We start from the raw sequence: 16,510 nt of genomic DNA on the forward strand, positions 1-16,510 counted from the left end.
GTCAGTCATTTTAGATTGGTTGTTTCAGGTGTTACTAGCTGTCTAATATGTGCTCCAAAAAACCCGATTACTGCAAAATTTTGGGGAATACAAATGATGTGTAGGTTTCTTGCACATCATTTTATGTTTGTTTTCCCTATGCCTGGGGGCTTTGCAGTATGAAAACAGAAATCACATACCCAGAGCTTAGGTGACATCCTCTCTGTGTTCCAGTCTAACATTGTTCCTGTCACACAATCAAAGCACAGTCACTAATTCTGTAAGCCTACAAGGATGTTATACCACTTCCTGTGAAAGCCTGTGGTGAAGGTGACTCAACCAACACAGTAAACAGGTTATCCTGTTGCATAATTTGCTTTATAGTAAAATTAGACATAGTCTCAACCAGCCAAGGTTGCTCTGAGATCCACATTTTTCTGAGACTCAGGAAAACTTAAGTAATTAAAAAAAAAAATTGTTTCTGTTCTAGCTTGTAAATTTCCATGTAAAATTAGACCAACAGGAGGACTTAAGGCTTATGTTTTCAATTTTAAAAGCAGCAGACCTAAGACTAGTAAAAGATGTAAGGGTGCAAATGACCTAGTAGTTTTGTACTAAAATATAAAAAGTCCTAATCATTTGTCACCTTTTCCTGTGACCCAGAATGGCTCACATTATTGTTAGCCTCCAAGAGCAGGATGAGTGCATCAAATCTGTTACTTGGGATTCTCTACTTGCAGCAACTCCCTAATTTTATCCAGGAAAGTTTGGGAAAAAAGCTGTGGGGCATCATCATGCATGCAACACACCATGAGAGCTTAATAGGACAGACAGCTGAGTTGTTTTATCCAGAAATGTTTGCAGGCACTGCTAACAATAGACAGAGCCAAAAGTTATCTGACTTTTATTTCCAGCTGAAAAGAACCAGGTTGTTCCTGCACTGTTGATAGTGAATGTAGTTGTTCACATTGAAGAAGTTTCTTCTCCTTACCAGCCTAATCAAAACAGAAACAACCTTCCAGGTGGGAACTTGGGGTACACCAGAGCAAAAAGCAGAACTCCTGAAACAATATCCTGCGTCCTGGGGCTATGGTTGGGAAGAATCTGTGCCCTGGCCTCCTCCAGGCCTGGTGGCCCCATGGCTACCTGCAAGGCTGTGGTGTTTTGGAGGAAGCAGTTGCTTCAGTGAACCATTTTCTGCTTTATGTAGAGCAGAGCCAGTTGTGTTTTTCCAGGTAACCCTTGTTGTAGTTGTGCATTTCTGTACCCGAGCAGGTGTTTCTATATAAGGAAGTTAAACTAGAATTTTCTATAGCCTGCTCGTTGCCTAGTGTCCATCTCATTGGGCAAAGAGCCAAATAAGCCCACCTAGACCATCGAGTATTAAAGAGCCAGCACAAGAGGTGCACGTGTCTCAAGGTTATTGTTTCCCTGAGATTCTCCTTGGGGTTGCTGTTCCCCAAGGTAATAAGGTTTCCCCAAGGTTGCTGTTCCCTGGGAGTTTCCCCTGGGTTGCTGTTCCCAGGGGTAATAAGGTTTTCAGTCTTCTCTTTGCCCTAAGTGTTACACACCAGAGGTAGAGACGAGAAACTGAGTCCGCCGGTGCACATTTCCAAGGTTGTTTATTCTTCATTATCTCAGTCCTTTTTCAACTCTGCCAGGCACTTCCCTGGCAGGGTACCTTATCTTAGTTCTTTCTCAGCTCTGCAAGGCATCTCCGCAGAGCAGGACACGCGGCAGACTGGGCGGATCAGAGAGCCCCGTACCTTATGTACGGTCCCCTTGACCCAACCACTGTCTGAGACGTATTTTTTATTTACAAAATTTTACCAATACCTATTACCTATACTAACATGTCAGTTCTACTCTAAGCCAATCTCTAAAACCCAACTCAGCACAAGATGGGGGATGAGAACAAGAACAAGGAAGACAGGGGCCACTCCCCAATTCCTCCATCTTGTCTCTTCAGCCCCATATGCTAAGAATCCTAATTTCTATATTTATATTCTATAATAAACCATCCACTACTTATTTCAAATTCTTAGGATTTGTGATTCTTCCTGCATGTGAGTGTTCACTCCCATGGACAGGAATCAGAGTCAGTGTCCTCCTGGGACCTGTGTGGGTCTAACTGACCCCCCTGTACAGATCCCAGACCCCCCTGTCCAGTCTCCAAACCCTCCAGGGTGGCCAGAGGGATGTTCTAGACTCCGACACACGTGGGCTTTTTGGGAATGCCTTAGCCAGTGTAACTGTGTTTGGTACACTGTGCTCGGCTTATCTCTTTTCATTTTGTAATGTTTGTTATTTTTGCTGTTATTAAAACCTTTATTTTACAAAGCATATCCTGGGAAGCCGTCTCGCTATTTTATTAAGCCTATTCTCCGCTGGCTGGACCCTCGGAGGTATTGAGAGAAAACTCGATACCTTGTCATCCTGACAGCCTCTCTGGCCTGGGGGCTTCATAGGTGCTTAGGAGTTTCTCCTGGTGGCTCCTTGGTTTCTGTGAGTGTGACCGAAGAGCTTTCAGCCCTGAGCAGGTATGAATTTCCCTGAAAAACCACGTGCTCCAGAGCATGTGAGGCATTGTGATAATTTGTCAGTAGGGTGATGCAAGGAGGGCTGGATGCCTGCGAGGGCAGAGAAATATTTGATCACGTTGAACAGCACTGGGAGGGAGTAAAGTCACAGAGTGCAGCAGACACCTAACTACAGCAGATTCTGTGTGGGCTTGACAAGGGGTGTGGGGGATTTAGGAAGTGAGGCTTAGCCTAATGCTATGGATCTCAAGGGTGTTTTTTTGCTTTCCAAGTTGATCATAGGTATGTGCAATAGCAGTTCTAAGTTTAATAGATGAAGCAGTGCATATTGGAGAAGTTCTTTACCCAGATTTTAAAATGTACAGGTTTAGATGTGTTCTTTGAAAGTGTGCTTCACCAGAAAGTGTTGCTTTGATCATGTCCATGGAACCAGATGATTTTTTCTGAAAAAAGATTTCTGAAGTGACTTCACATAAAGCTTTTGAACACACCCTGAAAGTAAAAGACAAATATTCTAGTGCATTACAATTTTTTTTTAAATATGGTGATTATTGGAGATCTCAACTCATAATTTTTGATAATTTGTGTCTAGCAAAGAATGAATCAAGTAGATTTTACAGAATAGTTCTCTTGTATTACATTGACAGTGTGGAAACTGGAGGGGAAAAATGAATTCTTTAAAGGTTTTGAGCACCAAAGGAAATGAATGCTAGGAATGAAGTGGATTCAGCATGGTGCCTGTTTGCAAGCCAAACCGATAACTCCTTCAACCATTTTTTAAAATTGTGTTGATACTTCATTTTCATATTAGGTTAGTGCAAGATAGCATAACCTCAGAGTGTGTGAGCTGCTACAAACAGGTGGACTGAGGGTTTGTACTTCAGGCTATCTGTGTACTTTGGGTGCAAAACACTACACATTTCATACAGTTGTTTGAATGCATGGGACAGGGGATGCAGGACTGTGAATGAAGATACTTATCCAAGGCTGTTGTGACTTTCATGACTTCACTGAGGCCAGAAATGCCACAGTAATTTATACCATCTGGGAATATGATGCATCCTAACAAATTTGAGACTTGCTCAATTGAGCTGATGAGCAAGCAGAAGCTTGATACATCCTTTCAGATGGAAAGCTCTGTGTGGTTCAAATATTTACATGCATGTTTCAGGATGGACATGCACACTCTTCTCTGTCTCTCTTATTCTGCAAGATTTCTCCAGACCTTTGAAATGCTTAGATTCCTGAGGAAAAGTGCTTCCCAGTATTTTAAAAATGAACAGTCCACAGAGGCAGGGAATTAATGCAGGACTGTCGGAGTCTAGAACATCCCCCTGGCCACCCTGGAGGGTTTGGAGACCGGACAGGGGGGTCTGGGATCTGTACAGGGGGGTCAGTCAGACCCACACAGGTCCCAGGAGGACACTGACTCTGATTCCTGTCCATGGGAGTGAACACTCACATGCAGGAAGAATCACAAATCCTAAGAATTTGAAATAAGTAGTGGATAGTTTATTATAGAATATAAATATAGAAATTAGGATTCTTAGCATATGGGGCTGAAGAGACAAGATGGAGGAACTGGGGAGTGGCCCCTGTCTTCCTTGTTCTTGTTCGCATCCCCCATCTTGTGCTGAGTTGGGTTTTAGAGATTGGTTTAGAGTAGAACTGACATGTTAGTATAGGTAATAGGTATTGGTAAAATTTTATAAATAAAAAATACATCTCGGACAGTGGTTGGGTCAAGGGGACCGTACATAAGGTACGGGGCTCTCTGATCCGCCCAGTCTGCCGCGTGTCCTGCTCTGCTGGGGATGCCTCGCAGAGCTGAGAAAGAACTAAGATAAGGTACCCTGCCAGGGAGGCCTGGCAGGGTTGAAAAAGGACTGAGATAATGAAGAATAAACAACCTTGGAAATGTGCACCGGCGGACTCAGTTTGTCGTCTCTACCTCTGGTGTGTAACACTTAGGGCAAAGAGAAGACTGAAAACCTTATTACCTCTGGGAACAGCAACCCAGAGGAAACCCTCAGGGAACAGCAACCTTGGGGGAACCCTTATTACCTTGGGGAACAGCAACCCCAAGGAGAATCTCAGGAAAACTACAACCCTGAGAAATGGCGCCCGAACTTATCCAACAGCCACGGACCCTCAGAAGAAGATAAAAACTCCATCATTACAAGATAAGAACAGATTCAGCAAGTCGCCGACCTTGGAACTTCAGCCGAACCGACGTGGACCCAGGGCCCAGGGCTGCGTCATCCCACAGCTGCCGGACAGCAGGGACAACACCGGTTCCAGTTCCACAGCCAGGAAAGACTGCACCTAGGTGAGACCGGTCAAAAACCCAGAACACGGGGGGAATGCATTCCAGAAATAGCTACGTATCTTATTAACTTGGCAAAGCATTACTGCTGCATAATTTGCGGCTTCAATTGAAAGAGCCAGCAGCTCTCTAATAATGGGTTTGCCTCGAAATCCTACAATAAAAATCGGAACTAAAGTTCCAGATAGAATTTTGGAAAGAGGTGAACAAAAAAACACTATATCAAAATGCAATAAGGAGAGATAAAAAAAGCTCGCAAATTAATGGCATTGGCAAGTGCACTGCTGCAAATAACATTACAGAATTCCAGGGAAGAATTAAAACTCCCACGACAGCAGAGAGGCAAAGAGGAATTAGATTCCCAGCCCTCTGAGAAGCGAGCCCACATGTCGACCGCAACGCCAGAAAAGGGAGGGGATGCTCAAAAGCAGTCTCTAACAGTTCCTCGGACATCCCCCACTCTGCACCTTACCCCGCATCCCGAAAAGAACACTGAAGCGGGCGGCCCGCGGCCGTGCGGCGCAGCTCCCCCCATCCCCCACAGCAAAACAGCAAGGGAAAGAGGGGAAAGGGCAGACGGAGCACCAGCCGTGCCGCCAGGGTGGGGGGAGGACACACGGCGCGGGGGAGGGCGGCCCGCAGACGCCCTGCACTGGGAAGGAAACAGCCAGGAAGAGAGTTTGGAAACAGGGTGAAGAAATACATTAAGGAGAAGGCAAGCTTTCACAGTCGCTTTTGAATCGGTCAGAGCAAGAAAGTGAGGAGAATGAATTGTTTCTGAGTGATTTTTATGAAATGCCGTTTGCACCAAGAATACAGAGCAGGTTTAGTGGCTGTGCGTGCTCGGACAGCTCAGAGCTGGAGCTGGAGCTGGAGCGAAAGCGGCTGGCGGTGTCGCCGTGCATCGCGAGGCGGGGAAGCCGGGATTGGGTCCACCACGCGAGCTTTTGCGGACCCCGCTGCACTCGACGTGCGCCCGGTGGCAGAGGCTGCTGCCCCCCCAGCAGGGAGGCGGAGACGGGGCAGTGCCGCGGCACAGCGCGAGCAAAAGGAAGCTTGTTCCCTCCTCCCCCCCCCCGCCCCGTTCCCCCCCCCCCTTCCCCCTCCGCCATGATACGCGTTCCCCGGAAAGGAGGCGCGGGGAGTCCAACACAGACCCCGCCTCCATGTGCCCAAAGCTCCCCCCCTCCAAACATCGAACACGGAAGGACAAAGCACTGCCCCCCCCCCCCGCCCCCCCAGCGGGACAGGGAGAGACGAAGGGGAAAAGAATACAAGGATCACAGGCAGCGGTCACCAAGCGCTGGAATGCAGAAGCGCGGGAACGCGGAAGCGTGGGCAGGGCACACGCTGATGTCGCGGACGGTGAAAACCGAGGCAGGGACTGGGCGCACCACTCTAGCACAAGCTGCGGGGATGCAGGAAGCACGGGCGCCGGCGGCATTTGTAAGGACCGCCAGCGCAGATTAGGGCGGGGCGGACCCCGGGAGAGAGCAGACAGAGTGCGTCTTTTCGGGCTTTGCCACGCCAAGTCAGGCAGAGGAGGGGCATGGCCACACCGGCGGCGTTTCGTTCCACGCCCCCATGCCGGCGCAGACAGGGGCAAGGTGGGGCCAGAGTGGGATTTCCCTCTGGGCAGCGTCCCCTGTCCCACCCCCTCGCAACGGCCGTTCTATCTATTCCCTCATAGCAGCAGTGCTCAGGCGGCGGGAGGTCCCCCAGTAACCCCGATGTTATGAACAACAACAACAACAAAAAAAAAAACAACAAAAAAAAAAAACCCACCCCACAACTGACCCTCTCCTGGCTAGAGTAACACCCCCCACACCCCAGACAATCTGAGCAGGGAGAGCTGCCCTGAAGGAAAGTTGCCTGGCAACTTTTCCCTACCTAATTGAAATGTGAAAAGAAGCTGCCCACACCTAGATAGCCCTATTGTCCTTTGTAACTACCTCATTTAGCAAGAGTAACTTCGGCTATGACCAAGACAAATGCATATGCATTTGGATATGCAGATAGGGCAGGGCCGCCCCCGTGGATCCTGGGAGGTTTTTTTGGGGATACTGCACCCCGGGACAGGAAGCTGGATTCGTCAGAAGAGAATGGGATAGTGCCCTGGCTGAGCGGGGAGTGGATGCACCTCCTGGCCTAGTTTGAAGATTGGCCATGACCTGTGAGGAGCCTGAATAGAATGGGAACTGGCCAGCTGAGCTGGCTGTTGTAGAGAATGGGAAACTCTTGAAACTTTTCCCTGAGGGCAAAGAGCTGACTGCCAGTGCTCTGCCTTCTGATGATTGACCAGAGAGAACTGCCAGCTGTTTCTATGGGAACAAGAACTCAGCATCCACTGGGACAGCACCTGCTCCTTCAGATGGCTACAGTAGTGTGGAAAACTCCGATCGGACTTTGCAATCCTGCTGATGATTTTAATAATGAGCTGATCACTTTAATAAAGAGCTGAATATTAATAAAGGCATAGGCCCTGTTCTTTTCACCGATGCACAACCAAAATTAAGAGCAATTATGCAGCAATGCCAAGGCATAGAAATAATGAAAACTAAGCAGCAAATATGCTCGCAGCACCCAGCCGGAGCTACGCGAGTGACAAAATTGTGAAAGTGCAGCTTTTTAAAGCAAGCATCACAAAGATTATAAGTCCCCATCCTCAGAAAGGAGAGGGGAAGATGATGATTGCATGATGGCAACACATGACATTTAAGATTTATAAGAAACACGCAGCAACACCCAAAAGCTGCAGTGATCAGGGTGTTGCTTTCGATATGAGGCAATGGCGACCTGGTTTCAAAGAGTCAGCACAGCAACTCGACTCCTCGAGTCACTCAGTCTATCGGCACGCTTACACCAATGTGGTGGACGGCAAATGGCGGTTTATTGTATTACACATGGGGTTAAATAGTCTAAAGGGTTTTTTACTATGTCAGTGGGAGGGCAAAGGATCTAAAGGTCAGTGGTTGGTGGGAAGCTAATGGGGCTAGGAGGGGCCATCACCGAAGGGACGGGGGGAGGGTCCTTATCTTCCCGTGACATCACGTGATCTTCCGAGCGCCTGTCCCTAGCTATCACCCACACATCTCCCCCCACCTTTTCACCAAAAAAATGAGGTAGTTAGAGGCATTGGAGAAAAGGGGTACAAGGTAGTAACTTGATAAAAAAAAAGAAGGGGTTTGGAAAACTTGAGTAAATTCTGCGAAGCTGACTAGGCAGAACTTTGCAACTGGCAGTGTTCACAGTTTGGTTTACAACAATTGTTGCTGTCTTACAAATAGAATATTGGCCCGTTCTAGGCGTGTTTGAATAAATGTGACTAGCTTGTTTAACAGGCATGGTCCAATGGCGAGAGCTAAGAGTAACATTGCCAGTGGGCCTATCAATGTGGAAATTAGGGTGGTGAGCCATGGCGATTGATTGAACCAGGACTCGAACCAGCCCTGTTGGGCTTCCCTGTCTTTCTTTCTCTGAGCCAGTCTATCTCGGAGTTCTGCCATGGAGTCTCTAACGACTCCTGTATGATCAGCATAAAAGCAACATTCTTCTTTCAAGGCGGCACACAGGCCTCCTTGTTGCATGAACAGGAGGTCCAGTCCCCGCCTATTCTGCAGGACGACTTCTGAAAGTGAAGAAACCGATTTCTCCAGGAAGGAGATGGATTTCTCGATCTTCTGCAAGTCTTCGTCGATAGTCACTTGTAATTGAGAAAGTCCTTGGTGTTGGGTCACGAGGGCTGAGACACCTGTGGCTGTACCGGCTGCTCCCAGGCCGAGCAGCATCGCGATGGTTACCCCTGTTATTATCTCTCGCTTGTGGAGCTGGCCCGGTTCTTCGGAAAGTTGACACACCTCCTCGTCTGAGCGGTACAAGACCCTAGGAACAATCAGAACTTGGATACAAAAATCATCAGAGTCATTGAATTTGGCCAGGGACACACAAGGACTCACCCCAGACCGTTGACAAACCCACATTCCGGATGCAGCTGGGATCACCCACTTATTGATCTTCTTGTCAGGTTTGACAACTTCGGTGCAAACATTTCCCTTTTGCTTGGCTAAAGTTGCACTGCCAAAGCATTTTCCCTGACCCGTGACTTGACTCAAGGTGATTCCTCTGCGGGGAGTGTCCCACCTGCACTGGTGGGGGACATCAGCTGTGGAATAACTGAATGGGATGTTTAGAGCAACTCCTTCATAGAAAGGAGGTTTAACATCGTAACAGAGCCAGCATGGATTGGTTAGGTTTGGGTTGGATTCATTCAGAGATGAAAAGGTAGCTTCTAGCATGCGGAAAATGGGATTCGGGTCAGACACGGCTAAGCGGTCTATCTGAAAGGTGTCTGCATAGCTGGTCGGGGTATTGGTGACTTTTGTGGGCAAAGATTTGGGGTGGATTGTGCTTTTCCTTTTTTGTGAGTCTCTAATAACTTCCTTGGGTCCGACCGCTCGGGGCACTGGCGGCTGGAGCCTGATAATTTGTACATTTACCCATTCTTTTGGTAACTGGAGGACTACTGTCCACGTCCTGCCTGTGGCCTAGCTAGGGTGATCTGGTTGTAAAACAGTCATGTTATAATCAGTGCATGTCCGGCGTGTAGGGTCTTGATAATAGTTTCGATAGAACCCTGACCTGAAGAAGGGTTTGTTACAGCCGGTGGGTGCCCAGGAGAACTGTAAGAATTTATCGGGTTCCTGTGGGTCCTACCCATATCCTGATGGTCTGCTATCTGTAACAATGGTTTCACATCCCCAGTAGCCACAGTGGCCCCACCCCGGGTAGTTGCAGTACCTTTTCCCTGGGTTGGAGGCTGGGCACCAGTAGGCCATGTACATGTGCATGAGATATGGGGCGTGGCGGTCTATCTTTGGTCGCCCCGGGAACAGATCGGTGATGTGGAACACAAAGGATGGGGTGCCTGGTGTGGTGATTTCTTTGAGCACCTTGTCATTCGAAAGGTGTTTCATGACCCACCTGAATGGTTGATGAGGATAATAGTCTGGGCTGGCTTGCATTCTGGCAACCAGCCCCAATAGCAAAATCATACAAAAGCATCGTTGTTGCCTGGGTCTCACCGGCGTGGGACACTTGGGTGCTCTCGGTTCGTTCCTTTTCTCTGGAGCTGGAATGCACACTTTACGGGGGTGCCTCGCAAGCATGTCCTGTAAACAGAAACTCACAGTTTTCATTAGTCTCATCCTGAAGATCAGGCTTGATTGACTTAAGTGGACACCACCTGATTCTTCCCTCTCTTTTGACAGCCGCATACCCTCTCCCCGTGAGTACCAACTTCCAGCCCCGTTCCCATTCACCTAGCTCATTTCTGATCACAACTTGCGGGCCCTCTTCTAATGCTTGGGTGGCCCAGTGTTTTTGAGCAGGACTGTTTGCTTCATCTCCCCTGGGGAATTGATTCAGCGCTAGCAGGGCAGTTGCTAGCAGCCGTGCCTGGTCCCCTGGGGGAATGGCATTGGTGAAACCCTCTGACTTCGCCAGCACCTCTATTCTGGTTTTGAGGGTTTGGTTTGCTCGCTCCACTATGGCCTGACCTGTAGAATTGTATGGGATGCCCTGCACTAGAGTGATGCCCCACTTTGAGGCGAATTCTTGCGCAGGTTTGGAGGTAAAATTTGAACCATTGTCGGTTTTAATTTGCTTGGGGATACCAAGCCATGCCATGGCGGTCAGCCGGTGCTGAATTGTGGCCTTAGAGTTCGTTTTGGGGTGTTGTGTGGCTACAATCATTCCGCTGTAAGTGTCCACTGTCACTGCCAGCCATGCTCGAGGCTTCAGCAGTTGACATAAGGTGAAGTCCGACTGCCAGATTTCAGAGGCCTTGAGACCTCTTGGGTTGACCCCACTGGTCCACAGGGGTGACTTCTGACAATGAGGGCAGGTGGCCACTACATGTTTTGCGTCCGCTGTCGAGATCCTGCATCTCTTTGCCAACGCTTTGGCTCCGATGTGGAGCGACTCATGCAGATGACGAGCTTCCTGCAGTGTCCACACTCCCTTTGCTGCGGCGTCTGCTTTGTCGTTGCCGGTCTGGAAGAGGCCCTTGACTGGGTTGTGGCTGTTGACATGAATGACAGACACGGTGCCCTGTCGTGAGGAGAGCGCTTCTTCAAGCATTGAGGCTGCTGCAGATGTTGACACACCTGGTCCTGACATGGCCAGGCAGAGCCTTGCCACAAATATAGAGTCTGTCACGATGTTAAGGTGTTCGTCTTGGAAGAGTCCGCACGCCAAGACCACAGCTGCTGCTTCCAGTTGTTGCACTGACAGTGTGGGGTCGCATGCTTTGACACAATGCCATTGTTCTCCTGTCTGCCACACTGCCGCTGCCGTGGAAGTCGTGGAAGAGGCGTCTGTGAAGACCGTCGGTCTTGGCAGCGGTCGGTCCATGACCTTTGGTGGCAGGTCTATGTTGACAATGGTCAGTAGCTGAGTCTAAGGTGGTCTGGAGGCGTAGCAGATTTCTCTTCTGAAGCCAGTGAGGGCAAGGGCCAGGTGCTCCGACGTGGTGGTTGATTCTGTGGTCAGTTGCTTGCGGAAGGGAAGGTGGATTTTTGTCGGTTCGGTTCCTAGGTGCTTCAGGGCGAGTTTCTTGCCTTTCATGATGATGTTGGCAACACATTCGACTCCCGGGGAAAATGCGCGAGCTGGTCTTCCGAGGACTACCCACTGGATCGGCTGGGCCTTCTCAGAGGGTCCTTGGGCCAGTGCTCTCACTCTTCCCTTCTGTGTAAAGTGGACGTATAGATCAAGGGGCACGCCTGGGTTCCACTTGGCGAGTGTGCCAGTAGACATCTGATGTTCGATGAAGTCGAGGGAGCTCGCTGCTTGTGGCGTCAGCTCTTTTGGTTCCTAGGGGTGCTTTCTTTTCAGGAGGTCATACAGGGGGTCTATGACCTCGGGAGGGATTAGGATGATGTTGCGAAGCCACTGAAGAGATCCTACGAGTCGCTGCATGTCATGGAGCGTCTTGATGTCTTGGCAGACCTTCACTTTGGGAGGGGTCACATAGGAGTTTGTAATCTCTACTTCTAGGAAGGTCACGCAGGGTCTTCTCTTGATCTTTGCGCTCGCAATCTCAAAGCCGTTTGCCTGGAGAGTCTCTGTGATTGTGGACACTAACTGATCTACCTGGCTGGCTGATGGTGCGGCGATGAGGACGTCGTCCATGTGCGGAATGATGGTTGCAGCAGGGTGGGAATGTCGGACTGGCATCAGTGCTCTGTCCACGGTGATCTGGCATACCGTGGGGCTGTCCACAAAACCCTGTGGTAGCATGCGCCATTGGAAACGGAGGCTGGGTCGCTCGCTATTCGGGAACACAACAGAAAAGGCAAACCGTTCTTTGTCCCCAGGGTGCAGAGGTATTGAAAAGAAACAGTCTTTGATGTCCAGCACTGCACATGGCTGCCCTTGGGGAATGGCTGAGTTCATGGGCAGCAGTGTCTGAACAGGACCCATAGGTTTTGTTGTCTTGTTTACTTTTCTAAGGTCGTGGACGAGGCGATAGCCTTCTCTAGACCTTTTGGGGATTACGAACACGGGGGTATTCTATGGACTGGTCGAGGGTTCTATGTGACCTTTTTGCAGCTCACGGTCAACTAGTTCTAGCAAGGCTGCTATTCGAGGCTTTGACAAGGGCCACTGCTCAATCTATACAGGTTCTGACGATTTCTAGGTCAGTTTGATTGGCAGCGGTGGGTGCACGGCAGTGGCCCTTAGGATAAATTTGTGATCCTGACTCTTAGCATAGAGAGGATGTCCTTTCCTATCAAGGGTGGTGAATTTTGCAGGATGTAGGGGTAGATTGCCACTGTCTGTTCTGGTCCTTGTTCTGTGTGGAGTGTTATAGCTACCAACTGAGTGCTTCTCCATGCCCGGGTCTGCCCTCCCACTCCGTTCACGGGGGGTACTTCTTTAAATTGCCAATGTCAGGGCCAATATGCTTGAGGAAGTATAGAACAGTCTGACCCTGTGTCTCCCCAAAACTGAAGCCCTATGACGTGGGGGTCCCGACTGCCATAGAGGCGGAATGTCCCCCAAATCATTAGAGGCTCCTTCCCTATTTTCATGGCCAGGGCCACCCAGGGGTTCCGCTCTGGGGCGTCCCCTGCTGGCCCTGTTGCACAGGCGTGGCTTGCTGTGGTGGTGGGCACGAGGGCGCCGCTGGCGGTGTTGTGAAGCTTTGCCATTGTGTTGCTGTGGGGGGTGCAAAACCGGCTGTCCCCTGTGGGGGCATGGGGTATGAGGGTTCTCCACCCCACTGGGGGTTGGCATAGATGGGCCGCCTTGCATTCACAGCGGGAGGAGGCTGGGTGCGGCCCGCACGCCCCCTCCCTCTCCCGTTTCCCTGAGGCCGGGACCTGCAGTCTTTGGCAAGGTGCCCTCTCTTCCCACAGCCCCAGCAGGGCCCTCTCGCACGGGCTTGGTGCGGGGGCATCGCCGGGGATGGCTGTGCTGGCTGGGGACAGCTCATTGCAATGTGGCCTGCTTGGCCACACTTGAAACATGCCATGGCACTGGTTAGGGTGCGGACGGCTGCTTGGATAGGTGTCAATTGCTCCTCCTTTACTACATGTTTAATCATGTCGGCCAGGCTGGCTCCGGCCGGCAAGGAGCGCAGAATGTCTTTAGTAACAGAGTTACATTGTTGCCGCAGGCAATCGGCTACTACCGGACCCTTCGCCTCTGAGGGCAGGGCAGATTGCTCTATGGCTGCTTGAAGGCGGTCCACAAACTGTGTGAAGCTCTCACTCTCGCCCTGTTTTATGGTGGCCCTTCCAGTCTTGTTTGAAAACTATCAATCCCGCCCTATCAAATATCATGCGTCCTATCTGCTTGATATCGAAAGGCAGTAAATCATAATTACCAAAAAGGCCATCCAGCAGAGTGGAGACCATGGCAGAGTGCATCCCTTTCTCTGAAATCGCTTTTACAATTGTTTGTATGTCTTTGGGATTTACTGGCGTGTGTATTTTTTGTTGGTTGTCTCCTATTCCAGTAACCCTCACTGGGAAGGCTTTCACTGTGGAAGCCGGTGTCCACTCAGCACAGGCTATTTTTATTTTTCCCCAGTCAGTGACCTGGGCTGGCTCATGTTGTAAACTCTTTTTGGAGTGGCTGAAAGCTTTATTAGGTTTCATTTTAAATCGTGTTGGTTCTGCTCTCTTTGTTTCTGAATCCCAATCACTGTCTGTCTGCTCTCCGGAGCTGCTGCCGCCGGTACTGTCTGACAAGGAGTCAGAGGCACACTGCCAGCTCACTTCTGGGTTTGAGTGTCGTTCAGTGAGGCTCCGGCCCCGCCCCTCCTCTCGGGGGTGGCTCCACTCCCGCCCCCCCTCTCGGGGGTGGCTCCGCTCCCGCCCCCCGAGCTTGCCCTGCCTCCTGCGGGGCGAGGTCTCTCCCCTAAATGCTGGCAGTGCTGAACGCAGCTCCCGACGGGACACGTGCTCCTCGCGCCCCTCCCGCACGTGCGTGCTTGCGGGAAACCGCGGCCCCGAGGCGCGCACGTGCTCCTTGCCGCTGTCCCGTGCATGCGGGTCCGCGGAAAACCACGGCTCCGAACCACGCGGGCGCTCTCCGCGGCTTTCCCGCGTGTGCACGTCCGCGGGGAACGGCGGCGCCTCCCCGAACGCGCCCTCCCCACCGCCTCCCAGCGCGCACGCGCCCGCGGAAGCCCACGGCGCCGGGCCGGGCGCGCTTTCCCCGCCGCTCTCCCTTGTGCACGCGCCCGCGGGGACTCGCGGCGCCGCTCCGAACATGCACCCCCTCCCCTCCTGCTGCGCGCACGCGCCAGCAGAAGCCCGCGGCTCTTGTCTGAGCACGCATTCCTCGCTCTCTTCCCTGGCTTTCCCCTGCGCATGCGCACTGGCGCACACCCACGGCTCCGGGCTCTCCCCACCACAAACGTTCAGACCCCGCCCCTCCCCGCTGCCGCTGGCGCCATTTTCAAACCCGTACGGTGGCGGTGCCGGCCGCGTGCTCTCCTGAGCCACGTGCTCGGCGTCTCTGGCCTCCTCGGCCAGTCCTTGCCAGAAAAATCGCACGCGCTGCCGCGCCTCGGGTACCGAACCACAGATCGACGGCAAGGGGACTGAGGAGGGACCTCTGGATGCCCGGGAAGGCTCCGCGGGCGGGGGGGAAGCCGACGGGCTCGGGGTGGGGGTCGGGGGGTTCCCTGAGGGCACCGGGGGCTTTGGGCTCGGGCTCCGGGAGGGGGGAAGCGTGCTTGGCTCCCGCGGCTTCTCGCACTCGGATAAATCATTTTCAAACGCCGTTTGCGTGGTGGCCCCCACTCCCAGCTTAGGAGTGGCCAGCAAACACACACGGGCGGCACTCCAGGTCTCTTGTTCTTCCAGCGCTTTCCGTAAACTTTGCTTGACCCTCCCCCATGCTTTAAGGTGTTTCCCGCTCCCTGTGGATTCCGTATCTTCGGCCAGCGCGAGTGTACACCTCCCCCATACCTCCGAATGGAGGATTTCTACTGGGCGCTCTATCACCCCAAGCTCCAGTAATCTTGCCAAAGCAAGTTGTAAATCTCTGGGCTTGCACTCAATCTCCCACTGTCTGTGAATTACACTTACGACCTTCGCGATTGCTTCCATGAGTCTCGCTGGTCCGGGGACGTCTCCCCCGCCGAGGGTCAGTTCCTTTGGCCTGCCCCGGCCGCTGCTCCTGTCCAGGTGAAAAATCCCGACTCCCGAGCGTTTTTCTTGTTCCCGGGCTTTCGGCACCAGAATGTTGCCTTCGATATGAGGCAATGGCGACCTGGTTTCAAAGAGTCAGCACGGCAACTCGACTCCTCGAGTCACTCGGTCCATTGGCACGCTTACACCAATGTGGTGGACGGCAAATGGCGGTTTATTGTATTACACATGGGGTTAAATAGTCTAAAGGGTTTTTTACTATGTCAGTGGGAGGGCAAAGGATCTAAAAGTCAGTAGTTGGTGGGAAGCTAATGAGGCTAGGAAGGGCCATCACCGAAGGGACGGGGGGAGGGTCCTTATCTTCCCGTGACATCACGTGATCTTCCGAGCGCCTGTCCCTAGCTATCACCCACATCAGGGCAAAGAATTTTTCACAAATATGCCCGGTGTATCACAACATTGGCACGGATTGGCCGTGCCAGGGACCCCTCGATGTTTTTTATCAAGCCCAAATCCCTCAGCTCAGTCAGAACAGCCTGGCTAGCCGGACAAGCTGAAACTGAACCCAGCCGGTTCAGCATCACCACCATGCATGGTGGAACAGCAGCATTGCAACAATTTCTAAGCAGATTGCACAGCTTCAACAACAAAAATAGTAACAAAGGAAGCTTTCATTAACTCCTGAAGACAACAAAGTTCAAGATATGCTAGCTCAAGAGCAGCAGCAAATATTCACCGTTGGTGACAGTAAGTCAGTTCAAACTCCACATGATTTTTGGACTGTAGCCCAAGCTTCTTTTGCCACTCAATCACAATCATCTTTATTTTCAAAAGATTTCTTTTTATAAAAAAAAAGCAATTATTTCTTCAGTTGAAAGACTGTGCTCTGGAATTTTATCCGAATTTAGCAATGCATTTCCCTCAATCACCCCTTCCAGCATAAGGTAGTCACACCCTTTCTGAATCCTCTGCAAATAATTCCTACACATTTATATCAA

This window comes from Prinia subflava, assembly GCF_021018805.1.
Source record: "Prinia subflava isolate CZ2003 ecotype Zambia chromosome W unlocalized genomic scaffold, Cam_Psub_1.2 scaffold_37_NEW, whole genome shotgun sequence".
In the NCBI taxonomy this organism is placed as follows: Eukaryota; Metazoa; Chordata; class Aves; order Passeriformes; family Cisticolidae; genus Prinia; species Prinia subflava.